The sequence below is a fragment of the Harmonia axyridis genome, chromosome 7, assembly GCF_914767665.1.
Source record: "Harmonia axyridis chromosome 7, icHarAxyr1.1, whole genome shotgun sequence".
Taxonomy (NCBI): domain Eukaryota; kingdom Metazoa; phylum Arthropoda; class Insecta; order Coleoptera; family Coccinellidae; genus Harmonia; species Harmonia axyridis.
The window spans coordinates 36,281,359-36,308,421 of record NC_059507.1 but is presented as its reverse complement, the minus strand read 5'-3'; the positions used below and the strand labels follow the sequence as shown (position 1 = coordinate 36,308,421).

At 35.9% G+C, this 27,063-nt stretch overlaps 1 protein-coding gene and 1 long non-coding RNA gene across 3 annotated transcripts in view; both read right to left on the bottom strand.

Moving 5' to 3' along the window:
• Positions 1-7,722, bottom strand: part of LOC123685226 (teneurin-a) — a 556,414-nt gene extending 548,692 nt beyond the window's left edge. Inside the window, exon 1 of one of the 2 annotated variants that reach the window (XM_045624845.1) lies at positions 7,515-7,722. The gene's annotated coding sequence lies outside the window, so the exon portion shown is untranslated. The remainder of the gene's footprint in view (positions 1-7,514) is intronic. The other variant, XM_045624846.1, reaches the window with a different exon arrangement.
• A 16,124-nt stretch (positions 7,723-23,846) lies between these two features.
• On the bottom strand, positions 23,847-25,817 carry LOC123684991. The gene is made up of 2 exons (XR_006748224.1): positions 25,690-25,817; positions 23,847-23,956 (listed from the first exon to the last, which is right to left on the bottom strand). It is a non-coding gene; the product is annotated as an uncharacterized LOC123684991 (long non-coding RNA).
• Between the last annotated feature and the right edge of the window lie 1,246 nt (positions 25,818-27,063).

Below are 27,063 nucleotides of genomic sequence, written 5' to 3'. Positions count from 1 at the left end.
ATTTTGCCCATCAACTTAGATTTTTAAAAATTTGGGCCATTCTATATTTTAGTATTCACTGTCATCATTGTCCCCAGAACAATAAACTTGAAAAAACACTCAAACGCGTAACGGCCTACAAAATGTTCGAACCAACCAATTTCCCCCATTGCAAGGTCTAAAACTCATCACAACAAAAAACCAACCTCGCTAGCAACTTCAGAGGCGTCCGAAGATCAGAAAAATTCCAATTTGAAAAGTTCAGTTTTTCCATTTCGCTGCGGAAATTGTGCCTGTTCAAACAGCCGCTCGGAAGTCAACAAGGACGTAAGCCGGCCACAAGGAGAAGAAGAAAATTATCGCCCGGTTCTGTGGCCGAGCCCTCGAAGCTAGCAATTGTTCCTTGGATCGTCCGAGCGCTACAAGAAGCCCAGGCATAATTGCAGGACCCAGGATCCGCGCAATAATTTTCCGTTTAATCCTGTTTGAATAATATTATCACAGTCCGTGCAGATTATTGTTATCCTTTGTAAGGGCACAATTATTCTGAGTGTATTGTCACTTCCTGGATGTGGGAGAGGGAGGTCCTGTTTCGAGAATTTGCTGGGATTGTTGGAGGATGTTTGGAGATTTCGAGACAGAGGATGTTCGGTGTTATTTTGATAGGAGATGATTCGTTGGGAGTTGAGAGTTGAGGGATATTATTGGTTGCAAAGCTCACGAGTTATGTTTGGATTAGATAGTGGTAATTGAAAGATAATGCTTCAAGATACAAAAAAAAAGGGTTTCAATGCTCAAAAGTACATACGATATGGTTTTTGATGACTGTTTCGCTCCTTTCAACATGAGGTTATCATTCTATGAGCCATTTTTGCGATAACATACGAAAGAAAACATCTCATAGAGCGCCGAAAAAACTGTATGAAATAGCCAAGAATAACAAGGTCTGGTTTCCCAGTCACTCGAGAATTGAAGAATATAAAGAGGCCAACACTTGCCAACAATATGCTAGAAATGAAGCACAAACTACTTTCATTGGCCCAGAATCTTTCTGTGGTTTAGGTAAATGTACTTATAAAAAAAAAGAATAAAAAAGCCGAAAAAGAAACAATCTGGTGGAATTTTGCTGGGTTTGGTCATTTCAAAAAGTTTCTTCGAAACTTGATTCTGCAAAATCTGAGGAGTATATGGATCAAGAATATGGTAGAACTCCTCACTGGATACCTTATGACAATTAGACCATCAGATTACGACGAGAGCAGATTCTGTGGGTAGGACAAAGAAACTGATGATGCAATGCCTCGCCATCTCTAGACAACGCAAAATCTGCTTTGGACAAGAGACGTGAGAAGTAAGGAAGAAACCTCCTAGGAGCCATCCCAGATGCTGAAGTTCATTAGAACTTTGGAACTGGAAGATAGCTGTAGACTACGACGACAGAGAACAGCTCTGATGGACACAATACACCATAAGTTCATGATGCTATGAAAGCACCCTTAAATCTACAATCTACAATAGAGGCAATATGTCAGGGTATAGTGGTGTTGAAGGTATAGAATCAGCCGATCAACTAGCAAAAAGGTGACACCTCCTTACCAGTTAACTCTTCCCTAAACTATAACAAGATTACTACAAGATAGTAGCTCAGAAGTAGAAGCTCATATATTGGAAACTTTTCCTGCAAAATTGCGATAGTTTATTGGCCTATGTGGCAGGTAGCGCCTTTTCGATGAAAAAAAAACGTCGTCCACATCAATATTTTCCAATTGTCGTTTAAGGATTGCCATATCCCTAAGATCAATGGGGAATCGACAAATCCGGGTTTTCGACAACACTAGGGACTACAGCAGCAATATTATCAGTTGTTTTTGAGATACGAACACGTTTTCGATTCTTTGCATCACTAAGTTCTCCCAACAGCTCAAATTTCACCACCAGTTTCACTAGAGGGCGACGAGAAGTTGCTTCACGAAAACCCAGGGCTTGAGTTTCGTGAACTGTGAATTACTTTCACCATTTTTGTAGTGAATTTTAACAATTTCGATGCGTTCTTGACGCGTATATTTACTTCTCAAAAGTCAAACGTTCATAGCTTAAAAAATGATAACTCTCCAGACAGAGGGCCTTCCAAAATGAAACCTCTTATAGTAAAATCCTTTACACCAGTGGTGGATTTACCAGGAGGCACAGTAAAATGAAGCCTAGGGCGGAAAATTTGAAGGGGCGTCAGATCGAGCTTATCAATTTTCATTTCGATTTTCAGAATTAAAAAAAAAGTTATTACACACACAAAGTAAGAAATTCGAAAATTAGAGAAAATTTAACATATTTAACAAAAAACAATATATAGTCCTATATGCAGAACCAAATACTCAATATTTCCAGATCTCCTGGTACATGAACAATTGCTAAAGGCTTTGTAAAATATACCAATGAATAAGATTTTGTACAATGATATAATTAATGATTTTGCGAATTTAAAGTCTCGCAAAAAGTTATTGTACTGCTTAAATTATTCAACTGAAACTGTTATACTAACAGATACCTAATTGAGAAAGGAAATGAATTTCATTGTTCTTAAACCATGAGTGTAAAAAAATATTCATCAACTTTCGTCAAATGTATATTTTCTGTGTAAGCTTTATTTATATTATGTGAGTATAGTTTTTGAAAATGAAACCTTTACTTTACCATGAATGTGGTACATGATTGAAATATTCTTCACTTATATATTTTGATTATTCTTTTGGTATGGTTCCTTAGTTTACATTATTCAATGATAATAACCATTTGGGAAAAGTTGATGGACCGGAAATGACAAATTATAGAGTTAGAATTTTACTAAGGTATAAAAATCAGAAGACGTCAAAAGTTGAATTGCCTACAGGCGGCAAATCTGTATATCCGCCACTGCTTCAGATAATTTTTAATGAAATGCAGAATGTTTTCCCAAATTGTTTAATAACTTTCCATTCCATTCACAAAAACATAACAATCAACTAATATATCAAATTACAACTTCGATTTCCATCCAAACATAGCTCAACATTTGACGTGGATAAAAACACAGTAATTCCGAATGACAAATAGAGCTTTTGTGTTGACACTAATTGATGAAATACAATTCTAACAAGATTAATGGCGGTTGCGACGTAACCTACTTTGCTCATTAGCGATTCATGCGACTGAGATTTTTCAGCTGAACGTCATAAGCTATCACTACTGATATCCAGATTAGATAAACGGTTTAACGAATCAAAGTAACCCTGGCCTGGGAAACTCCCAGGTGGGGATTGATTTTTTTTCACTCCACTCGCAATTCGGTAGCTGACGATTTTCATAGAACCGATTCATACAGGGTTTCCCAACGAAAATTCCCCCCAGAACTCAGTAACCAGGAATCATCGAAGATTGAAAAAAACAGGTCAACTTCTGTTATGGGCGAGACTGATTTCCATCCTGAATTTGTTCCGAAAAAAACAAAAACAACCCCCATGCAGGTGGCATAAACCCCGACCCAGTTAAAATTTCCAAAATCGGTTCATTATTGACGGAAAAATTTAATGAAAGATTAGAAGAAAAATGAAAGACCAGCACTCTCATAATCTCTCGAAATAAATAGGTATAATTCCCAAAATTTTGAATGAACATATGTAAGCTTATCCCCATTGTTGAATATCTTCAGATAGTTTGGAAATCCTAGGCGGCAAATGTCCAATGTACAGAATGTTTCACGTAAGTGGGTCACTGCTTATCCTTCGAGCAATATTGAAAAGTGACCCATTACAATGATAGTAATTTTCACGGGCTATCTACATATGTTATCGGAAAAACTATCTATCCAAAGTGTAAAAAATTATTGAGGAAAAGCCGTTTTTCCAACAAAAAAAAATTGTGCGAATTTTACTGATTTTAAAAAGGAGAAGGTCTAGAGACTATTTCTCCCCAATTATTTCTTCATTTGAACTTCCGGTTTTCAAGAAAACAGAACACTTTTTCTTGCTAATTATTTTAAATATATATTTTATTAGTTTTATGATGACGTATGAAATCCAATGTTCAATGTTTCTATTTATGATTAATAAATGCTTTATTTTCAGCCTTGAAAAAGGAACAAGAAGTTCCGAAACATTGGCAAAATCATAGTTGATTATTTATAATATTATTTCTGTCCAAATTCCTGTGATAAATTGCTCAATATTTCATAATATTTTCCAATATTATAGCGTATTTTTTTCGAGCAATTCCATTTAAATCAACCTGAGGAAATTCAGTTTCCATATTCGGAAAATTATATCCATGTTTCTGTAGATCGATCAATATTTGATTGTCGAATTTTGAAGTTTTCATTCTCGTTTTGGTATAATAAAAGCTGAAATATAAAGCTTCTATATTAATCTCTCTCTTTTTCTCCTCCTTTTACCACGATAGTGGCTTCTATTATAATCTTGAATGAAAACTTAAAAATTTGACAATCAAATATTTGTAGAACCATAGACAACAGGGATATATTTTCCGAATATGGAATCTGAATTTCCTCAGGTTGATTTTGAATGGAATAGCTTGAAATAAATATGAAACTACCACTATATCTACATATTTTAATTCAGAATCGACTGATTATTCAGAAAATAAGAAAAATTTCCGTTTCCTCGAAAACCGGAAGTTCAAATGAAGAAACAATAGATGAGAATTTTTCTATAGACCTTCTTATTTTGAAAACAAGTCAAATTTGCCAAAAATTTTTTTTTCGGAAAAACGGTTTCTAATTCTGCTCGAAGGATAAGCCACAAAATCCAGTGACTCGCTCACGTGAAACACCCTGTACCTACAAGCTCTGTTTTTTATCAGTCATAATGTAAAATTGACCTGAAAAAGCCAGAGTGTTGACGAAACAATTGTCGTTAATATAAAAATATTTGAGGAAATCATTTCTTTTTATTTGATAATGAATTTCCATCAAGTAATCCATTGAAAATTAAAATTAGAAGTTATTAGTTAATTTTCTCATTTTATTAGACATTCAACTTCCCCGTAGTTTGAAATTAATGTGAATAGAACTTATCCCCTTATTGTTTTCATCAAATTATCTTGGCGTAATAGGCTTCATTTCTTTTAATGAACAGGGATTCTCAGTGGTGTGCTCAATTCAGTGCTTGGGATTAGGCTCCAAAACTCAAGGCAGTCTGTAGAGAGACATTAGAATAGAGGTAGAAAGAGAAGCCTTAAAGAGATTTGGAAGGTAAAGCTCTAACTATTACTGGAAAGACAAGGGGCTGTTATGGAGGAATTTCAGGAACGATGTAGCAAGTAGTTTGGGTATTCGGTAATGCCATGAATTTCGCATAAAGTTTTGACATTACAACCGCAGCCGAACATATATCGAAACTTATCGATATTGATTCGGCAAATATAAAGAATGAACTAAGTTGTGAAGTATAATTGCTGAAATTAATTAAATTTTAATGAAGGATTTCATTGCCGTTGTTCAAGAGGTTTAACTCCAAACATTTTGCCTACAATTGCGGTAGGAATCTCGATTGTTCTCTTCAAGATACGGTGTTCATAAATGAATTAACGTATCATGACTGAAACAACCTATTGAAAGTAATGTGGTGTCGAGTTTCAATCTACAACCTCTGAAGATGCCTACCGCAGTTGTAGGCGAATCGTAAGGTGAAAAAACGATCATGGAAGAAGGTGTTAAATTATTCTCCGTTGTATTACTCTGTCTACGTTATAATGTGGTATCCTCATTGAGTTGAAATTATCAAAGAAACTGCGGGTCAAGTTTCTTTTTTCCGGTGAAATATTAAGATTGAAAAAAACCTATTCACATTCACCCTTATAAAAAGGGATGCAACTAGTGCTTTGGTAATTTGAAATGGAACAAAACATAAACATTCCTGCTTGTTTGAAAAGTTCGAACTTGATATAACTCCTAATGGAATTATCATTGAAACAAGTTTCATAATAAAGCCAATGAAAATAGCTTCTCTTTACCTCTTTGTGTAATTAGTAGGTACTCTATTTTAATGTAATGTATGGTGGTGTCGATTTTCCATTAGAACGTAGGTAGAGATATTATATTTGATTTTGTATTACATACAAAAACTATTCTTTTTTCATTAATATAATGGTGTCCAGGATTAATGTGCTATTAATGTCTCTTTTAGTAGCAGGGATTCAAATAATATTTATGATTCTGGTCATACTAATTGAAGATTTCAAGTCAACATAGTAAATGAGCTTTCGATCTGAATATTTTTTATTCTAAAACAACAATAATAAAGGGTGTTTTTTCGAGGTATATAACTTTAAGTTGGCATTACTGTTCAAGATGGCAACTGATTTAACAGCTGTCAAGTGATTTATTTTCAGTTTGGTTTAGCAATTCATGAATAGACTCACACCCGAACAACGCTTTTATTTCGAAAATAATGGTTCTGTGCGGAATACGTATCGCGCACTACGTCCATTTTATTTTGTTTAGCGATGAGGCGCACTTCTGGTTGAATGGCTACGTCAACAAACAAAACTGCTGCAGTTGGAGTGAAGCTAATCCTCAAGTGTATGTCGAAACACTGTTACATCCAGAAAAACTGACTGTTTGGTGCGCTTTATGGGCTGGTGGAATCATTGGTCCGTACTTCTTCAAAAACGATGATGGCCAGAACGTTACAGTCAATGGTGATCGGTATAGAGCCATGATTACTAACTTTTTCATTCCTGAATTGAACAACCATTATGTCCAGGAGCTGTGGTTCCAACAAGACGGCGCAACATGTCACACAGCTCGTGCCACAATCGATTTATTGAAAGACACGTTTGGTGACCGCCTAATTTCACGTTTTGGACCTGTGAATTGGCCTCCAAGATCTTGTGATTTAACACCGCTAGACTAATTTCTGTGGGGCTATGTAAAGTCATTGGTCTATGCGGATAAGCCACAAACCCTCGACCATTTTGAAGACAACATTCGCCGTGTTATTGCCGATATACGGCCACAAATGTTGTAAAAAGTCATCGAAAATTGGACGTCCAGATTGGACCACATCCGAGCCAGCCGTGGCGGTCATATGCCAGAAATCATATTTAAAATGTAATGCCACAAGATTATCTTGCGGATGAATAAAAATCATGTCAATCCATCGTTGTTTTATTGTAATTTTAAGTTCTATATCTCTAAAAAAACATCCGTCATTATTGAGAGTATGATTCTAAAAACGCCTGATTTTAATGCTTCGTTGCTCGAAATTTTGAAAAATGTTCGTTGGATTTCTTTTTTTTTTGTTACAAGAATTCGGACGTCTTTGCACAATTGTCGTGCAAATATGCTTAAAATTTCAATAGTAAGGGTGAAGCATATTTCGTATAGACTTCATACGCATCTAAAAAACATAACAGTCTGATAGAGAACCGATTTATTCGTCATGTCATCCGCTGATGGACCACAGAGTGTTAATTTTGAAACTACTCCTGCTTCCTCAAATTCTAAGAAGAAGCACTTTCCATTCAAATATCTCGACTCTTACCTAAAGCAGTCTAACTTCCAGCTAACACAACCAAACTACCAACAACGTTCCTAAAAAGTCCCAAAAACTCTCCAAAATCCAATCAAGTCCTCCTGGCAAAAAAACCACGTTATCTCTCGACCACACTATACGATTCATAGAACTACGTAGAGCGAGTGGCAAAGGTGCGCGCACATTTTCTATGGTCGCGTAGAGATCGCGTCACGTCTGGAGCAGATTTGGCGGCGGACTGAGTCGGACGTCGTTCGCGTCGCGGCGCCTGGCGCATCCACCGGCCGGATCCCGTAGGAAGATGTGTGTCCCGGCAGGTCGACTGGGATGGATGTGGGTTAGTGGTGCCCTGAAGGGTGCAGGCCGGAGCGGGGTTGCGGTAGGGAGGTGGGTCGTAACGAACGGGGGGATCAACGCGATATGACGGTACCGAGGGCATGGAGGCTGCTAGGGGGACCCCCTATATAATTTTCACGCATATCGGGACGTTACGTTCTTTCGTGCTCGACGGAAGTGTATGGGGACCTTTAGGTTCTGATGATCGGAATATCTTTGTCGAAACGTCGTTGACTTTATGGTCTTTCGATGGTCGATATTATACAAGGTGTTTCATTGGGAAACGGAAATACTTCACAGGTGCATAGGTGGCACCAAGGCGGTTCTGGAGATACCCCATTTATTGGGTCTTACTGGCTTCGTAGCCGAGATACAGGGTGTTTTATGAATGTTGCCCGTTTCTTTCTGAGGCCATATCGAACGAACCACCCGGTATATTTTTTTCATATTTGGCAAATATGTTCCTAATTGAGAGCACAAACTTATCATGCAATAACCGCCTTGAAAATCCAGGTCCGGGTTAACAAGAAATTATGAATCGTTTGAATCCGCGTAACAACACCCTGTACATCGAAATTTTGAAAATCTGTTCTAATATTCGGAAAACGGCGAAAAACCAAATTGTGTCTTTAAGTTCTGACAGAAACAGAAATCCCATCAAATTTGTATGAAAACCCCAAAAGGTCGCAAAGCGATAGCTTCAGGCGTTCTGAAGTTATGGCCGAAAAAAAATATTCTTCAACTGATGCACTGAAAAACTGAATTGTATCTTCTTTCGGCCATTCATACAAATTTGATGGGATTTCTGTTTTTGTTAGAACTTAAAGACATAATTTGGTTTTTCGCAGTGCATCAATTGAAGAATATCTTCTTTCGGCCATAACTTCAGACCGCCTGAAATGATCGCTTTGCGACCTTCAGGTTTTTTCATGCAAAATTGATGGAACTTCTGTTTCTGTTAAGAAAATCCTATCATAACATTTGAAACTTCGGAGTAAAATGAACAAAACAATGAACTTCTGACTTAGCGCCCCCTATCGAAAGCAGCAAAAACAAATTTATCATGAGTATATTTTGTCCTCAATCAACAAGATATTATCTTTCAGACGTGATCTAATTTGCTCAAAAATGTTGAGCCAAACTGAAGTTACAGGCATTTCAATCAGTCAGATTTCTCTCTTTCACCTACCCTTATTTGATGTCGTAAAATGGAAAGTGACAATTCAAAAAGATAGAGAATTTCACAAGGATTACAGTGATGATATTTTTTCTTCAACTTCATACTCTACTCGACGGTAGCTATTACGCCCCCTAGCGGTAGAGGTATGAACTTCAAAACAATTTTCAGTGTGTTCTCTTGTACACTTTAGTGGTAAAATTTTTTACCGCAAGTCTCTACGATGAGTGGATCCTGAGATATAGCCGCTTACCTCGCTTATTTGCCCACCCTGTACACAGATGATTCCAAAACCACGACAGGGGCGTGCGCTGGAATATTCGAGACAGGTACCAAGTGCTCAATATCGTTAATCCCTGAATGTCTTTCAGATTGATATCTCAACCTAATTATTGTCGTGAGTAGTCTAAAGAAAACTGACAGTTCTGATCGACATGTGTGGACACCTTTAAGAAATATTTTCTTTCGTTTGAGACCTTTTTCGACTCGAAATTCTAAAATTGCAGACATTGGGACAGATACAGGTTCACGACAATAGAGAACGTTTGAGATTGCATTCTTATATAATACTGGAATATGAAGTCTCTTACTTTGTCAAATCTTTCCTTTCCGTATTCTTTTCCCAAAAAGGAGGAGACATGTTGAGTACTTATTCATTTCAAAGACGTATTTTTCCCTCATCTCATACTCTCTCGAAGATGAAGTCCCAATGAAAAATCAGTCACAATTCAAGACTTCTGCTCCAATATAATACAAATATCCATCAGCTCTCACTTCTGAAAATAATAAATAGGTATAAAAACTTTTTCGAAACTCAATCATCAAAAATTCATAGAGAAATAGGTACTACTCGCCGAAAAAAACTTCAATATTTGACAAAAAGTGGGCCATAGCGAATTCTGTGCTTTTAGGATGCGCACAGATATGAAATTTGACAACTATATCGGAGATAAATTCTATTGCAATTTTTATACAGAATTAATATAAATGATCAATATTTCGAGTGAAATTTTCTAATTTCATATAGTATAGGTACTGTTGAATGACCATGAAAGTAGGCGATAATATAAATCAACAAAATTTACAATCATATTCTACATTTCCAAGCTATTTCCAACTCGAAATTAAGAGGAAAAGTAACCAAAGTACATAATAAGAACAAATTATGACACGATTGATATGGCAAGAATCAGTAACACTTACATTTTTGTTCGAAAATCCTCTTCGAATTACCGTAATTACAAGCAATAACTCAGACATATTGTCATTCGAAACTGAAACACCACGAAGTGAAACGAAAATCAGCTCAGTTATCAGACTTCTAGATCACTTAAAATTACAACTAGCGAAAACAACATCTGATCAGAAGATGCGCGAGAGGGTCGAAAATGAAATACTGCCAAGGCACTCTGATAAACAGGTGGCAAATTCGAATGTTATTCTCTTCAACGTGTATCTCATCTCGGTTGATTCATCGTTCGGGAATTATGAACATGCAAATGGATAATATTTGGGAAGAAAAGGCACTTTCCACATGAGTTAGGAACAATATTTTTCCTAATAGCGTAAATGAAACACCTTCATGGAGAATTTTCTTGATACCGACTGACGGTATAAGAAATTATATTTTTGTGGGCTCAGCCGCATAGAGAAACGTTTGGATTTTATGATTGGCGCATAGAGACATGCCAAAATTTTATGATTTATGCGATTATTTAATATTTGCGTACGAGAAAAACCTTTGCTATTGGCTTTTTTCGCACGAATTTGGAAAAGTTCTACTTTCCAAACGACAAGTTTTATGATTATAGAGCAGCCACAACCATAGAAAATGCAATACTCGATTTTGACACAAAAGTACCCAAATCTCCGTAAATACTTATGCGATTGGGATAAATCTTTGCACATATAATAACAGTCACCCCGCGAAGACTTTTGACAAGTTTTATAATTTTAGAGGGGCCACAACCATAGAAAATGCAATACATACTCGATTTTGACACAAAAGTACCCAAATATCCGCAAATAATTATGCGATTGGGATGAAACTTTGCGCATATAATTACAGTCACCCCACGAAGACTTTTGAAGTTTTATAATTTTAGAGGAGCCACAACCATAGAAAATGCAATACTCGATTTTGAAACAAAAGTACCCAAATCTCCGTAAATACTTATGCGATTGGGATAAAACTTTGCACATATAATAACGGTCACCCCCACTAAGACTTTTAACAAGTTTTATGATTTAAAAGAAGCCACAACCATAGAAAATGGGAAAACTCGATTTTGACACAAAAGTACCCAAATTTCCATTAATACTTATGCGATTAGGATAAAACTTTGCACATATAATTACAGTCACCCCACGAAGACTTTTAACAAGTTTTATGATTTTAGAGAAGCCACAACCATAGAAAATGCGAAAGCTCGATTTTGATTCAAAATGGCCTAAATCTCCGCAATTACTTATGTGCTCGGGATGAAAGTCTGCACATATGATTACAGAAACTCCTCGAAGACTTGAACTAAATTTCATATACGTGGTTGCATCGCAACCATAGAAAATGCAATAAATTGTGTTGATGTGTGAGTTATTGGATTTTGTGAGCAAAATTAAAAATTTTTCGAATTGAGTTGCCTCCAGGTGCTTCATCATTGAGTCGAACCTTATCGTTCGATAACCCCCGGTTCAAAATTCTAAAAATACACTGTGATAAAAATATAAAGACATAAATAAAGAATTGGTGGGGAAATACCTTCAGAACTGAAACATGGAGTGACTGGAGTGGGAGGGGTAACAAACGAGGGGGATCAAGGCGATATGACGGCCTTGCGTAGGTTATTGGAGGCTGCGGCTGATGGAAAGCGACGGAACCCCACATAATTTTCACGCATATCGAGACCTCGATGGAAATACAAGGGGAGGAAGAGAGGAGGAAATGTTCGAATCCATATTCGTGAAAGTTGCGAATTTGGCAAAATTTCCAGGTCACTTATTTTCCCATATGCCTTGGAAATTACCCGTAGGTATATTTTGGCTTATTAATGCAGAAATAGCACTAACTGGTATTCGGAACACTATATTAATATGGCACTATTGAAAGTAAGAAGAAGTTAGGAATTCTTCACGAAGGTTGTCTACCAGAAACAATCAGATTTTGGGTTGAAAAATATTCCAGTATTTCAATGATTAGTTACGATTATCACATTTGATTCCTTATTTTGTTCAATATACAGGGTGTCCCGTAAAGACCACGTCAAACCGAGGGAGAATGTAGATCAAAGGATAACCCACCTGCTATGACAAAATTCTCATTATAAAAGTCTTACCGTTTTCGAGATATTTTTTTTTGTGGAAAATAATGAATTTTTGCCCCTTTCAATAGTTTTGTCCTTACGGTTGGTACAATTTTACACCTTTTTGGTTAATTTTTTCAGTGAAATATTGCTGAAGAATGATTTTAACATTTACATTAAAAACATCCTCCGAACATTTTAAAGGGGGCTATGAGAACTATTTTATTGGAAATTTTGGTAGTGGATTATTTTGTTCATGAAGGTTAGCCCATCGAAGTGGAAAGAAAATGTACCGAGCTACTGCTGCACATTACACCAATAAATTGTCTATTTTAGAGTGATTTCAAAGAGGAATCACACAAGTCATTTGTTATTCAAAGAAAAAAGATATGGCTGTTTTTATCCAAATGGGTACGTTTCTTCGATGTTGCATTACTTAGTTAACAATGGCAATTGTTTACGTGCGAAAATATTACTCGCATAATTATTCACCTCAACGGAATTCAATTTTGCCGGCAAATTTTGGAAAACATCATGCAGATCCAGATTTTTTAAAAGATCATTTGGAGCGACGAGTCTTCCTGTATTGAAAGGAGCAAAAATTCATTATTTTCAAAAAAACAAAAATATATCTCGAAAACGGTAAGACTTTTATAATGGAAATTTTGTCATAGCAGGTGGGTTATCTTTTGATCTACATTCTCCCTCGGTTTGACGTGGTCTTTACGGAACACCCTGTATAAGGAAGTGAGGAGATTTGTGAATAATTTAGGAATAATTTTGTCTCCAACTCCAATATGCAAATTTTCAGCTCAAAATTATCAATAGTTTTCCATAAACGTCTAATATGCTATCCCGATGAATCACCCTGTATATCGGACCGATGTTTGTTTGATGAATTTTGAATAAATAAATATAACTTCAAGTTATTTTACAATTACGATATATTTTGTTCATCACAAATTGAGCAAGATCTGATGGACCTGGGATTTTATCATGCAAGGAGAAAGAAATCATATCAGTGAGGGCCCTCGGTAGATAAATCCATCAGAAACTTTCAACGCAAGAAGAAAAAAGCAATAATATATCATATCCCGTTATGGGGACTTATGAGAAGGTTTTTGCTACTCCCTTGCATACCACAGAATTGATTACGAGCTTCCAGCCCGTCCCGGAACAGGAAAAACAGGAGTTACGCACGAAAAGTCTCCTAAAAAATGAACCCCTCCATATCAGATTTGTTTGTATCACTGCGATATTATCCGCAGAATTCTCGTACAATTTCCAGGGGAGATACTCCGCGCGCATTTTATCTCCGACCTATATTTCCCATAAAACGAATTATACTTTTTATTAAAAGCAGAACGCGAACACGCAGTAGCGAAATTGGTTTCGAAAAAAAGGCGATAAATTATAATATCGTGTTCTCTTCATTTAATGTATCCCATTTAGGAGGCCGAGGCTGGGTAATGTTCATTTTCATTACGCCACGTTTTAGGTGAAATTAAAATACATAAAATACCAACATTATTTTAAAACCGTTGGCCTGTCATAACTGTGCCTCTTTTATGTCAATGCCTGAACGGCCATATTGAAAAAAAAGTGAATAGAAATTGGGAAATTTTGAAATTAATATACCTTATTCAATATCCGGAAAATTATTCTACTAGATTAGTTTTCATTTTTGCTGGTGCAAAATTCAATAATTCGGATATATCCCCTGATATATCTCTCAGCTCTGTCGAGCAGCTCATTCTAAACTCAATATGTGTATTTCCAGTCGATACCATTTTTTTTTTGCATAACCATGGCATCATACAGCTTTCTTGAGGAACCATAAAATAATATGCCACTTATTGTAAATGTTAATGTGAAACTTGTTGAAGTTATCTTCCTACTGTACCTATGAACAATATGGACAATAAAACCAACCAATGGACTTAAGCTTCTAGGGGTCAATATCAGTCCAAATGCAACCTGGCATGAGCACGTCTGCTCAGTTGCCAAGTCAGCTGCACAGAAGCTTAGCTATCTATTTCGTGCGAGAAAATTGTTCACTCCAAAGCAGTTTTTATTGCTTTATAAGGCTCAAGTGCGTCCAGCTATGGAATATTGCTCTCATGCTTGGGGTTCAGCTCCTAAGCACTCGTTACTCCTACTTGATTCCATTCAAAAAAGAGCAGTGCGCCTAATAGACGATCCAACGTTAACTGCCAACCTTCATAGTCTCGATCACCGTAGGAAGGTTGGTGACTTATGCCTTTTTTACAGATACTACCACGGAAGGTGTTCTGCTGCCATTGCCTCCATGATTCCACCAGGGGCTCAATTTGATCGACGAACAATGCTAGCCGATAATAGTCACCAGTTTGTCGTGTATCTTTCTACAGCTAGGACATCGGTGTATCAGAAGGCTTTTCTTTACCGAACTGCAAGGCTATGGAATACCCTACCTCAAGATGTATTCCCCCTTGGTTACAACTTACAGCAGTTTAAGACACGCACAAACCGATTCCTTCTAAATTCATCTCGGGGCGCTTGAAAGGGCGTTATAAGCTCAGTCTTTTCCCGAGAGATGCGTATAAAAAAAAAAAAAAAAATGTATGTTCGTGAAGAAAATAAAGATATTCTATTCTAATCACGAAACATCCTAAAAATACTGATGAATCCTCATGAGCTGAAAGGTATCATCACCTTCCTCAAGAATCTACCCAACATTTCATGTTCGAATGAACCAACAACTGTTCATATTAAAATCCACATTTAATACCCGTGCTTCATGAATTCTTGATTTAAGCCGAAAATGCGAAACCACTCAAAACCGAATTAAAAATTGATTCGACCCACGCGTGTGAATAAGCCCTAATCCTTTGTGCGAATGACTTAGTTGGCGTCGGTGTGGTAGGTACGTTCGGGGAAAATTCGAACGGACAGGTGTTTACCGCATCGGGCCCGATAATTTTCCCTCGATCCAGTTTCTCATTATTCAACAGATAGTGTTTTCTAACCCTAACAATGGGCGGACTGCTGGATATCCAGAATTAGGTCTGTTGTTCTTGCCGCACATGGGCATTGTTGGACGTTCGTGAGAACAATCGAGAGGACATAATGACGGATATTACATTAGTGGCTGCTCTTTTTTTCGAGGTCGTTCAGTCGAATTCGATTGTTGTAATGGGGCAGAACGACCCGTATAGGTTGGGTTCGAACTAGTAGTCTTGTGTTGATTGAAATGCCGAGAATTTACTAATGGGATACACAATGTGAATAGTTCGTTTGAATTTGAAATAAGGCTCCTTCAGAAATTGTAGCATTACCTAAGCTAATTAACAGAACATTTGTTGGGGATGTAAAATTGTAAAAATGGTTGCATCGGAGTGGTATTTCGGTTTTGCACTTAGAATATAGATAATGCGATAATGGGTGTTTTTTTTCGAGGTATATAACTTTAAGTTGGCATTACTGTTCAATATGGCGACCGATTTAACAGCTGTCAAGTGATTTATCTTGCAAATTTATTAATGTTCTAAGATATTGCATAATGTTGTTATGGAAATTATTTCATTTCGATATATGTGAATGTTTGGATTAATGAAAGTTCAGTATTATTATTTTCACAGACTATTTTCGAATTACAAACAAACTACGAATTCAAGGCAACTTTTTCAATCTTTTATTTTTCATGGAGACTTTGCAAATTGAACGTGAAATAACATATTTCAAGCAAATATCAGGAACTAATCAACTAAAGACACTACGTAAACCAGTTCTAAATCCTCACAATGTGGTAGCCAAGCTATGAACGTTGTCACATTTGCAAACATGGCAAATGATCTCCTTCGAAAATGTTAAGAAGGGCCTTGACTATGGATCAAACTGGTCAAAGTATTGGATGACTGCTTTTTGACCAATTGACTCTCACATTTGATCTAATCCAAAAATTATTAGATTTAAGTTCAGGGTAATTTATTACGACCAATCAGTTGACTATGAATTCCTATGAATATTTTTCACTATAGTTATAATGAGATCAAGCAGAAAAACATGCATCTTCTTCGATCAAAAATCACGCAAAAAAAAAACAAACATTGTTCACTTTGGCGACCTGTCTACATAAGGTTGTCAATCTACCCGACATCTCTCGGTGATTCCTCAAACTTTCTCCAATAAGAAAAAGTCCAGTGACGTTGACTGAAAGATATTCATTATTCAAATCCATCTACCCTCCCCTCATGGAACAGATTACGTGCATGCTCGGGATTAATGGAACGAAAAAATCGCATCGGTCCTAATTCATCATGCCCGTTTCCAAGGCAATCGATACGATGCGAAAATATTATTTCTTCTTCGCCAAGAAAAAGACGATGAAGGGTAGGGGGAGGGGTGAGATCAGCTGACAGCTGTTGACGCAGCGGATATGGAAACCTTTAGGTAGAGAAGGGGGGGAAGAAGAAGGTTTGGAGTAAACAAAAATTCCATCGGTTACCGGATTATGATTAATAATGATAGGGGGCTCTGACATCGGATATTGTGACTTTCAGGCGTATATACTTTGAATTCATAACTCTCGGAGATGGGATATACAGGACGGTTTTTAAGGATTAAGGAGATTATTGTTGGATTCAGTTTGCGTTGAAAACTTCATATAAGCTCATTTTAACTATCGATGTTTTTTCTATGACTATTCTAGGCTGCTGTGACCTCTCTCAGAAGCTTAAAGTTTGTATAAGTTAGGAAACTTGAATTACAGGACGTCAAATGAAAAAAAAATAATTATGACAACTTTTGGATGTAACCAGATACAGGTTGTTGTATAATGGCTAGAAGGATTCTTGAACAAAATTAAGCAAAGAAGGGAAGGGAGTACATTCGACAGCTCTTTCAGCCATGAGACAATTGCTCCCTTGGAGACCACAGAACTGTACCTATATACCAAGATTTCTGATGTCTGATGTCAATAGAAAATGGAGAAGTGTTATGATTCTGATGATTCGGTCAACATGAAATTCTGAATAATGGTTAAAATTGATAGTTTATATTAACTTGCGAAATCTGAACTCGCGAATCTGTTGTTATAAAAGTATAAGATTATTTTTTTTCGCCGTTCTGCGTTTTCCATAGTTCTTATGAAGCTATCGAAACAAAACTAGAGCCTGCATTCAAACGAAAACTTTTTTAGGGAATAAAGAAGAATTTGCCAAGTTTTCGAAATTATTTTGTCCTACATAAATTGAAGAAACCGAAAGTTTCAGGCAATTTTATATTATAAATTTATGATGTTGAGGAGATTGTGTAGCTTTCTGGAAGGAGTTATTGCTGACTCCCAACGTGGTTTTAGACGAGGAAGGTCAACTAAGACAGCCATACATAGTTTCCTGCAAAACATCCACCATGCACTAGAAAACGGAAAGATCACCATCGGACTTTTTCTAGATCTATCTAAGGCCTTCGATTCATTGTCCCACGACTACATCATAGATATGCTAGAATCATATGGAATAAGAGGGTGATATCAGGTTACCTGAATTTTTCCACTATGAAAACGATATAACGGGTGTTTTTTTCGCGGAACATAACTTTAAGCTGGCATTGATGGCGACCGATTCAACACCTGTGACGTGATTTATTCTCAGTTTGGTTTGGTGCGCTCTATGGGCTGGTGGAATCATTGGTCCGTACTTCTTCAAAAACGATGATGGCCAGAACGTAACAGTCAATGGTGATCGGTAAAGTGCCATGATTACTAACTTTTTCATTCCTGAATTGAACGACCATAATGTCCAGGAGCTGTGGTTTCAACAAGACGGCCCAACATGTCACACAGCTCGTGCCACAATCGATTTATTGAAAGACACGTTTGGTGACCGCCTAAATTCACGTTTTGGACCTGTGAATTGGCCTCCAAGATCTTGTAATTTAATATCGCTAGACTACTTTCTGTGGGGCTATCTAAAGTCATTGGTCTATGCGGATAAGCCACAAACCCTTGACCATTTGGAAGACAACATTCGCCGTGTTATTGCCGATATACGGCCACAAATGTTGGAAAAAGTAATCGAAAATTGGACGTCCAGATTGGACTACATCCGAGCCAGCCGTGGCGATCATATGCCAGAAATCATATTTAAAATGTAATGCCACAAGATTATCTTGCGGATAAATAAAATTCATGTCAATCGAATAATCCATCGTTGTTTTATTGCAATTTAAAGTTCTATAGCTCTAAAAAAACACCCTTTAGTTGAATGACCTTCATGGACGTAATTATTGAATGAACAAGAGCTCAAAAGCTCCTGACTTACCTATACATATCAATAAATATTGGTTCATTTTCTGCTACAGCTTAATTAATTAAATTGAGAACCTACAAACCTGAGCATACATAGTGCAGACCGCGTTACCCTGAAATCTACGTGAACTATCTCATCCCCGGTTTCAATAACCCAATTCCCCGTTCTCCAACGAGGCCAGTGGAGGTGGAGAGACGAGATTGATGGTGGTTTTGATACGCCAACATGGGTTAACCGTCGGCGCCACATTCCGGCGCTCGGAAAATCTTCGCTACTTTCGACCACCGTTTGATCAAAGTTATTAATCTCCGGTAGGGAGCGCAGCTTCCAGAGAGAGACCTGGAACTCTTAGTGGCCAATAACAATCTCCATCAACTTCGTTAATGGTGCCACCGAGCGTTCCCTCCATCTACTGAAAGATCGATCAGGGATGCTTTTTATTCCGGAAGTTATTAATCTACTTTTGATATTCTTTGTGTCGATCGATTTGTGTGGAGTTTTTGGCGATATGGGGACTGTTGTTTATGTTGCAGTTAACTACGTTTAGTTAGGATCACAATAGTAATCGAAAGATTCAGAATCAGAGGCGTTGTTAAACAATAATAATAGGCACTTGAAGGATTTTGTCCGTAAGATGTACGTTGAAATATGAAATATTTAGAGTCAAACTATGAAGAAACAATTTTTTTGTTGTATTGTAGTTATTACTTACCGAATAAAATAACACAAAATTAGCTTCTAAAAATTTTAATAATAACAACTGTTTCGCTTATAGACCAACTTGTATGTAGGTATCCTGGTCACTCGGGAACTAAAAAAAATGGAGTATCCAATACTCTTGCCAGAAAAGAAGCAGAAACCCCTTTCATTAGTCCTGGGCCATTTTATGGTGAAGGTACCTACAGCTACAAGAAAGAGTTTCAGGAGGAGGAAAAAACCAAAACAGAAACACTGACGGAATCTTCCTAGGTAGAATCATTTCAAAAAACTTTGGTACTCCATATCTAAGGAGTATCTGGATCTTAGCAAGAATAAGCTACACCTCATCACTGGATCCTTTACAGGGCGTTCTGCCTCAGGAACCAGTCTAGCAGAAAACTACGAGTGCAGATTCTGTAGAGAAGAAGAAGAAACCTGTCTTGCCATTTGCTGCAATAGACTATAAGGTTGCGATGCTATGAAATCCCCCTTAAATCTACAAGATACAATCTAATTTAGTTACAGGTTGGGCTTTTGAAAAAAAAAACAGACGAGATAACAGACGAAATGAATTTATTTCGAAAAAAAACTGGAACACGTCGATTTTTATTCCAGGAGGACAACTTTTAAGACCGAATTCAGAACCATATCGCTTCAACCCTTAGAACCCTTGTTATTTGGTTGGCACGAAATCGTAGAGGAAAACAAATCAGATCAGATCAATATTTCAAATGGCACACCCAGTATATTATTGCATCATTAGATAGCTTTTTTGAAGACAATTTTGACAATATCCATACCTTGGGTGAAAAAGTACAGGGTGTTTATAAGGTGATCATGAACTTGGACAACTCAAATTCATCAAAACTCAAGATTTTCAAATTAGAACCTATATTTTTTATTATTTCAATCGATTCTACGTAAAGAACCTAGGCCTCTCAAGCAAACCCTATACCTGAAATGAATCCTTCAAGGGTTATCGAGGAAGATCTTAAATGAGGAAAAACTGCAATTTATAACTGTATGGACTAGTCTGTGACTAAACTAAATTTTACATTTCATGAATTATAATTAATTTTTTGTTGGGATTGTTTAGAAATCTATAAACCAATACAATTCTCAATTATAAATAATTCATTACAACTCTTGAAATGTCATATTTAGTTATGGAAACATAGAATTTTAGTTTTTTCTGTGTTTTATGGAAGTCACAGACTACTCCACGCAGTTAGAAATTGCGAAACTTTATTTTTCCCCTCAATGTTGAAAGTGAATGAACAATTGGTGCAATTTTCAATATGAATATTTCGTAGTGAAGTACTTTTTAAATCCACTTCTTGTTTTGTTACTGCTCTAAACGGACTAGTACTTGGTAACTGTACATCGTTATTTCCTTCAGGCTGAAATATTTGTTTATCATGATGACAGCACGTTGAAGTAGAATGACAGATGAGTGCAATAAAAACTTTATTGCACTATTGCAATAAAGAACTTCTTATTCCACTAAATATAGTTCAATAAAGTTTTGCTTTTTGCATGAATGTAGAAAAACTCATGAACCGTTGAGTTTCCACCGAAGGTATGTCATTTTGCCGAAATTGTCACATAAAAGCTATCCTATGATACTATAATATACTGGGTATGTTATTTGATATAAGGAATAGTGGTCTGTTTCCGGTGTAACCGGAAGTTGTAGAGGTCTGAAAATATTTAAGGGAGAAAGATTTTCAGCTCAAAATTATGATTAGTTATCCATGAACGTCTAATAGGCCATCCCTGTTAAACACTTTGTATTGTTGTAAAAATAAATATCGAACGATTATGGAAGACTGCATTTCAGCCAATGGACCCCTACATTCAACGAACATGGCCTGCCCAATCAGTCCACAAACTCACCCTTAAAGTCTCTTCTTATTTCAGAGAATATCAATCCAAGCCATGCATCAACATCTGAAGGAATAACATATTTTCCACATCGCGTATCCCGTTCAACCGAAATAAAATTCAATTGATCACCTTTTTGTTGACGAAGGTGGAAAAGTCCCGAAGATAGATCTGGGAAATATGTTAATCCCGACAGATAAGGGTTAGTCCCGCATTTTCCGGTTATTTTCGGGGTTGAGGTTGGAGCAGGTACATCATTAGTTATAAGCGACGAACCGTAGAATGCTCCTAGTTTAATCAAGCTAAAAGCGTGTCAGACTTTCCCGTTGTTCGCGTAAATATCGAATCTCGTCGATCGGAAGGAGTTTGCCGCCCGCGCTATATTCTATACCCACTCATATTTGAGTTAGGAACTCGTGTTGAACATGGGAGAAGTAACGTACAGAATTTAAATGGTATGGGTAATTAAAGTTTGAGATAAGGAAGACTTGATATAGGGTGCCTAGTAGACTGTGAGCAAAGTATTGGCAGGCTATACAGGGTCTTTATGAATTATTTTTATATCGTTGTTGCCGTTGAAATATTTTCAATTTACTTATCGAGAGTTTGGGAACATTTCGTAAAATTTCGATATGATTTAATAATTTATAATTGTCAATTCCGGAAATCTATCATCTACAATAGTTGCCATCATTAGAAAATAGCGATAGAGAACATCCCAAAGGACATTACGATTATTTACAGGGTTTTTCAAAAAGATATTTCATTTCGAATAAGCCGTTATCTGGGGAGATGTCACCTTTGAAGCTCTCATATTTTATTATTTGACCAGTAGAAATTACGTTTTTACCGAAAATGGAACGATACACTGCAACTACGCATTGAAATTATTAAAATTCACTACGAAATAATAAAAATTTTGGAGTCACATGTTCGCGAGATATGAAAACCTGACAACAAAAATCAAACAACAAATAATTGCGTATATGAAATACTATGCGAGTGCGGTAGATCTTACATTGCAGAGACCAAACGCCCCCTGAACATAAGAGTCAAAAAGCACCAAAAACTAGCTCAACTAGGGGAAACAGATAAATCCACGCTTGTCCAACATGCTTGGGAGGAAGACAATAGGATCAAATGGGATGAAGCTTCCATAATATCAGTTAGAAAGCCCTCTACAACGCTTGAAAATGTGGGAAATCAATATCAATTGCAAATTGGAACAAATGAGTTGTGAAAATATTCAAGTGTTCAATCAACTGCGATTCGATTGGATTTAATTCAATGTAGAAATAATATTTCTCATCCAGAGATTAAATATTGCATGAACTAGATGAGGTTTGTGTATGTAAGCGAAAAAGTTGGCTGTGTACCGTTTCCAAGGAGATTAATGCAGAGGATGAATATTTGCGAATGTTTGATATCTTTTGCATGTTTATAAATTCGATACCCTAGCAACCGGAGATCCAATATAGATAGTAGTCGATATCGGATGTCCGGTTTTTAATCCATTGTAGGTACTGCGTATGAAAACCTTGTTTACCGGCATTCAGGCAACATGAGATTTTGATTTGATGTTAACGTGTTGAAGATATATTCAGTAGGTACCTTGAAGAGAGGAATTTGGTATTGATTGAATTTTGGCAACTCAGAAAAAGTGATTGTAGAAAGATTAAACAATAAATCTTGGCACGCTGTATATGAGAAATAGAAATAGAAATAGAATTTATTTGCTCTTAAAACATCACAAATAAATGAGGTCTCGAAGAGTGCAATTACCGAATTAGGCAAAAAGCCCCTGACTTCGCAGCAGTGCAATCCTCCTGTTTTCGATGATCTACTTGAATTTTTCATGATTCTTTAATAATGTTTCGTACTGATAGCATCAGAATCATAAAAAATCCATGGTCAGATTTTCGAAACTAGCAGGATTTCAGATCTCAACTTATCATGAAAAGTTCAAGTTTATTCCGATCAAGAGATATCATGTTTACGGACGGACGCAATTGAATTCGACCACGGAATCGTCATCTGTAAATCGGACCTTATCTTTTGGGCCCATTTCTGGTTCAAAAATTACAAAAATACATCATAACAAATTGGTATGTGTTACTCAAAAAAAAGAAGATCCTTGAATGCCTCTAAGAAGAAAAGTTCTTATAAATCTATGTCTTTAACCTTTTTATTCTGAATCTACAGGATATGCAAGTCTCAAAAAAAAATATTTTGCACGTTACTGCTTTCACTCTGAAAAAGAATGATTTTTGAAATTTTCATTCAAATTGATTGTCTTGATATTTTTTCCTTCGAAGAACGATTATTTATGAAAAAATAAAAACTCTTTCAGTGGTTGATGAATTTGACGACTCAATTGAAAAAAAATACTATTGATTTCCTCGAACAAAAACGAAAATAATTCAGATTAGCTGTCGAAAATAATTACTTCAAACACAAATTGTTAAAATTATGATGAAAAAATTATTTTTCTTGAAACTTAAACACCCTGTAGCCCAAAAGTGAATAGCTTCAGTATCTAGCTTATAGAAAATTTATCCTTATAAAGTTGTTTTCTTTGAATGAACTCACTACATATAATAATTGTTCTGAATACTCACCGATTGGTTTATTCCTCATTATGAAAAAAAGCTTTTCGTCATTATAAACTTCGATTCATTATTTTCCTACAGAACTTCTTGGTATGTTATTTTCGTCATCACTGATGGACACTGAGAGTTAGCAATTGACTGATGCGACATCATAAATCTATAACAAACAATATACCTACATATTCAGTATCATTATAGCATTTGATGAAATAATTCATAATATCAAACGTAACTTGAATGAAAAATGTGCTTAAAATACCTTAGAAAACTGGTGAAGAATACATTAATTCACCTGAATATTCATGTATTTTTGCAAGTCAGTGTCATAGACTACTTAATTATTCAATCTGCCAATAAACATAGATTTGTGGGCGTGGTTTTGGCATTCCTTCAATCTATGATCGAGAGTGTCTACAGAAGTTAGAATCCAAAACCCTCTGTGGTTGAATTCCTCTGTTACGTCATCGATTGACATGATTATCAAATCGAACGAAATCATGTTTTCAATAATAGTAATAGATTAAGATCTAAGTGAGGGCTTTTATTTAACAAAGATTGTATGTAGGTATATTCGGGTCGAGTCTTGCACTTGAATTTTAACTCACTTCTAGTAGTCAGATCGACTTGAAATTTGGCAGATGTACTCCGGTGACAAAGTGACAATGTATTATGAAATTTTTGTTAGAAAAAAACAAAATGGTGGACGATTATGTGATTATAGTCCGATTTTGTTCATAATTGGATGAAATGGGACTTATCGCATGAAATATTACTTTAAATTTTCAGGGAAGGTTCGTATATCGTGAACTGACAGGCAACTAAGGTTGCTATTAATATAATCATTCGATATTTGTTTTTCTTGTCAGTTTCCAACCAATCGAACCTGCATATTATTGGATGTGAATGAACTAAAGATGAGAATATTTTTATCTTCATGCAAAATTTAATGTTGATGGCACCAGAACAAAAAAAAAATCGGAAAGAATATAAAATGAACAAACTGAGGGAAGATCTGGAAAAAAGACCGGAGCTTTTACGCGCTTATTTATTCGAGCGCTAATTGCACCCTTATAGACCACATAACTGAATATTGGTATAGGTATATGTGGTTTCGAAGGGTGGAATTGCCGAATTAACGAACAAGCACTCAAAAGCTCCTGACTTCAAGTCAGTGCTTTCCCGCTTTTTTCGATATTCTTCTTGAATTCTTTAAGATTCTGATAATTTTTCGTGCTGATAGCATCATCAGAATCATAAAAAAACAAATGGTTAGATTTTCCACATAGGTACTCAACAGTATGTGAGAATACATTTAAGAAAGAAAGTTCCTATGAACTTATGTCCTATAAACCACTTAATTCAAAAGCTGCAGGGTATGAAGGGATTTCAAGGAATAAACAAAACTGAATTCAAAAAAATACCATTGATTAACTGTACGACAAACTGAAGTAATTCAGATTAGCTGTTGAAAATAACTACCACAAACAAAAATTGTTAAAATTATCTCGGAAAACTTGTTTTTAAACTACAAAATTAGTTGGTTTAGGACATGGGTTCATAGAAAATGTGTAATCCCCCAAGGGTGCAACCAAACCTAAGAAACATTAACTTATTCTGAAACACCTTGTATAGATCTTGTTTAGGTAGAAAAATCATTCAACACTAACTTGTTAAGTTATAGCAAATAGCAGCAGAGTGTAAACAGAAATCGTCAAAATACTGTCAATTTTTTTGGCCAATTCTAGATTCCATACAAAATAAGTAGAAACAAATTAATTTTGCAGTTGTGTTCCCCTATGATTGAAATCATCAACGTTATAGTTATAATTTGGAAAAAGTTGTTTTCTTCAAATGAACTTGGTATATATAATAATTGTTCTGAGTACTCACCGATTGGTTTATTGCTCATTGTGAAAGAGCTTTTTGTTATTTTAAACTTGGATTAATTCTCTGCTCAGAACCTGGTTGACTTCCATTTCCGTCATCACTGGACACTGAGTACCAGCAATTGACTGCTGAGTGATGGGATATCATAAATCTATATCAAAGAATATATGTATTTAGTATCATTTATAGCATTTCGTAAAATAGAACATAATATCAAACCTAATTTGTATGAAAAATGTGCATAAAATACCTTAGAAATAACTATCTGAAGATAAACCGATAAACGCATTGATTCACGTGAATATTTACGTAAATTTGCATGTCATTGTCATAGCATAGACTACTAAATATGTAATGAAGTCTGCCAACAATCATAAATTTGTAGGCGGGGTTTAGGCATTCCTTACCAATCTATGGTCAAGAATCTGGGGTTGAATTTCTCTGTTAAGTCATCGAATGACATGATTATCAAATCGGCACATGTTTTTAGTAACTGGATTGCCAAATCGAAATAGATTTAAATAAAATGTGACAACGTAACAATTCACAATTGAAACATAGAGTAACCACGATTTCCTGAAAGCTTCCAACCCGAAATTTTCTTGCTCTAATCAATGGATCATAGAATCAGGACTACATAAATCCTTTCACACGAAGTCCAATTCTTACCTCAAAAACCTACGTTTTCCGCATGACCCTCTGATTTCCGCCCATCCTCTCAATTAATTCCTGGCACACTGGATGTAATCTCCATAAAATATCACATTTAATATGGAAAGGCGGAGACCTGATATACCTCCGCGAAAATAAGGATAGTGCACTATGACCTCCGAAAGATATAAATTCCTCGAACAAAAACGAAAATAATTCAGATTAGCTGTTGAAAATAATTACTTCAAACACAAATTGTTGAAATTATGATGAAAACATTTTTTTTCTTGCAACTTAAACACTCAGTAGCCCAAAAGTGAATAGGTTCAGTATCTAGTTTATAGAAAATTTATCCTTATAAAGTTGTTTTCTTTGAATGAACTTACTACATATAATAATTGTTCTGAATACTCACCGGTTGGTTTATTCCTCATTATGAAAAAAAGCTTTACGTCATTATAAACTTCGATTCATTATTTTCCTACAGAACTTATTGGTATGTTATTTTCGTCATCACTGATGGACACTGAGGGTTAGCAATTGACTGATGGGACATCATAAATCTATAACAAACAATATACCTACCGACATATTCAGTATCATTGTAGCATTTTGTGAAATAATTCATAATATCGAACGTAACTTGAATGAAAAATGTGCATAAAATACCTTAGAAATAACTAACTGGTGAAAAATACATTAATTCACCTGAATATTCACTTATTT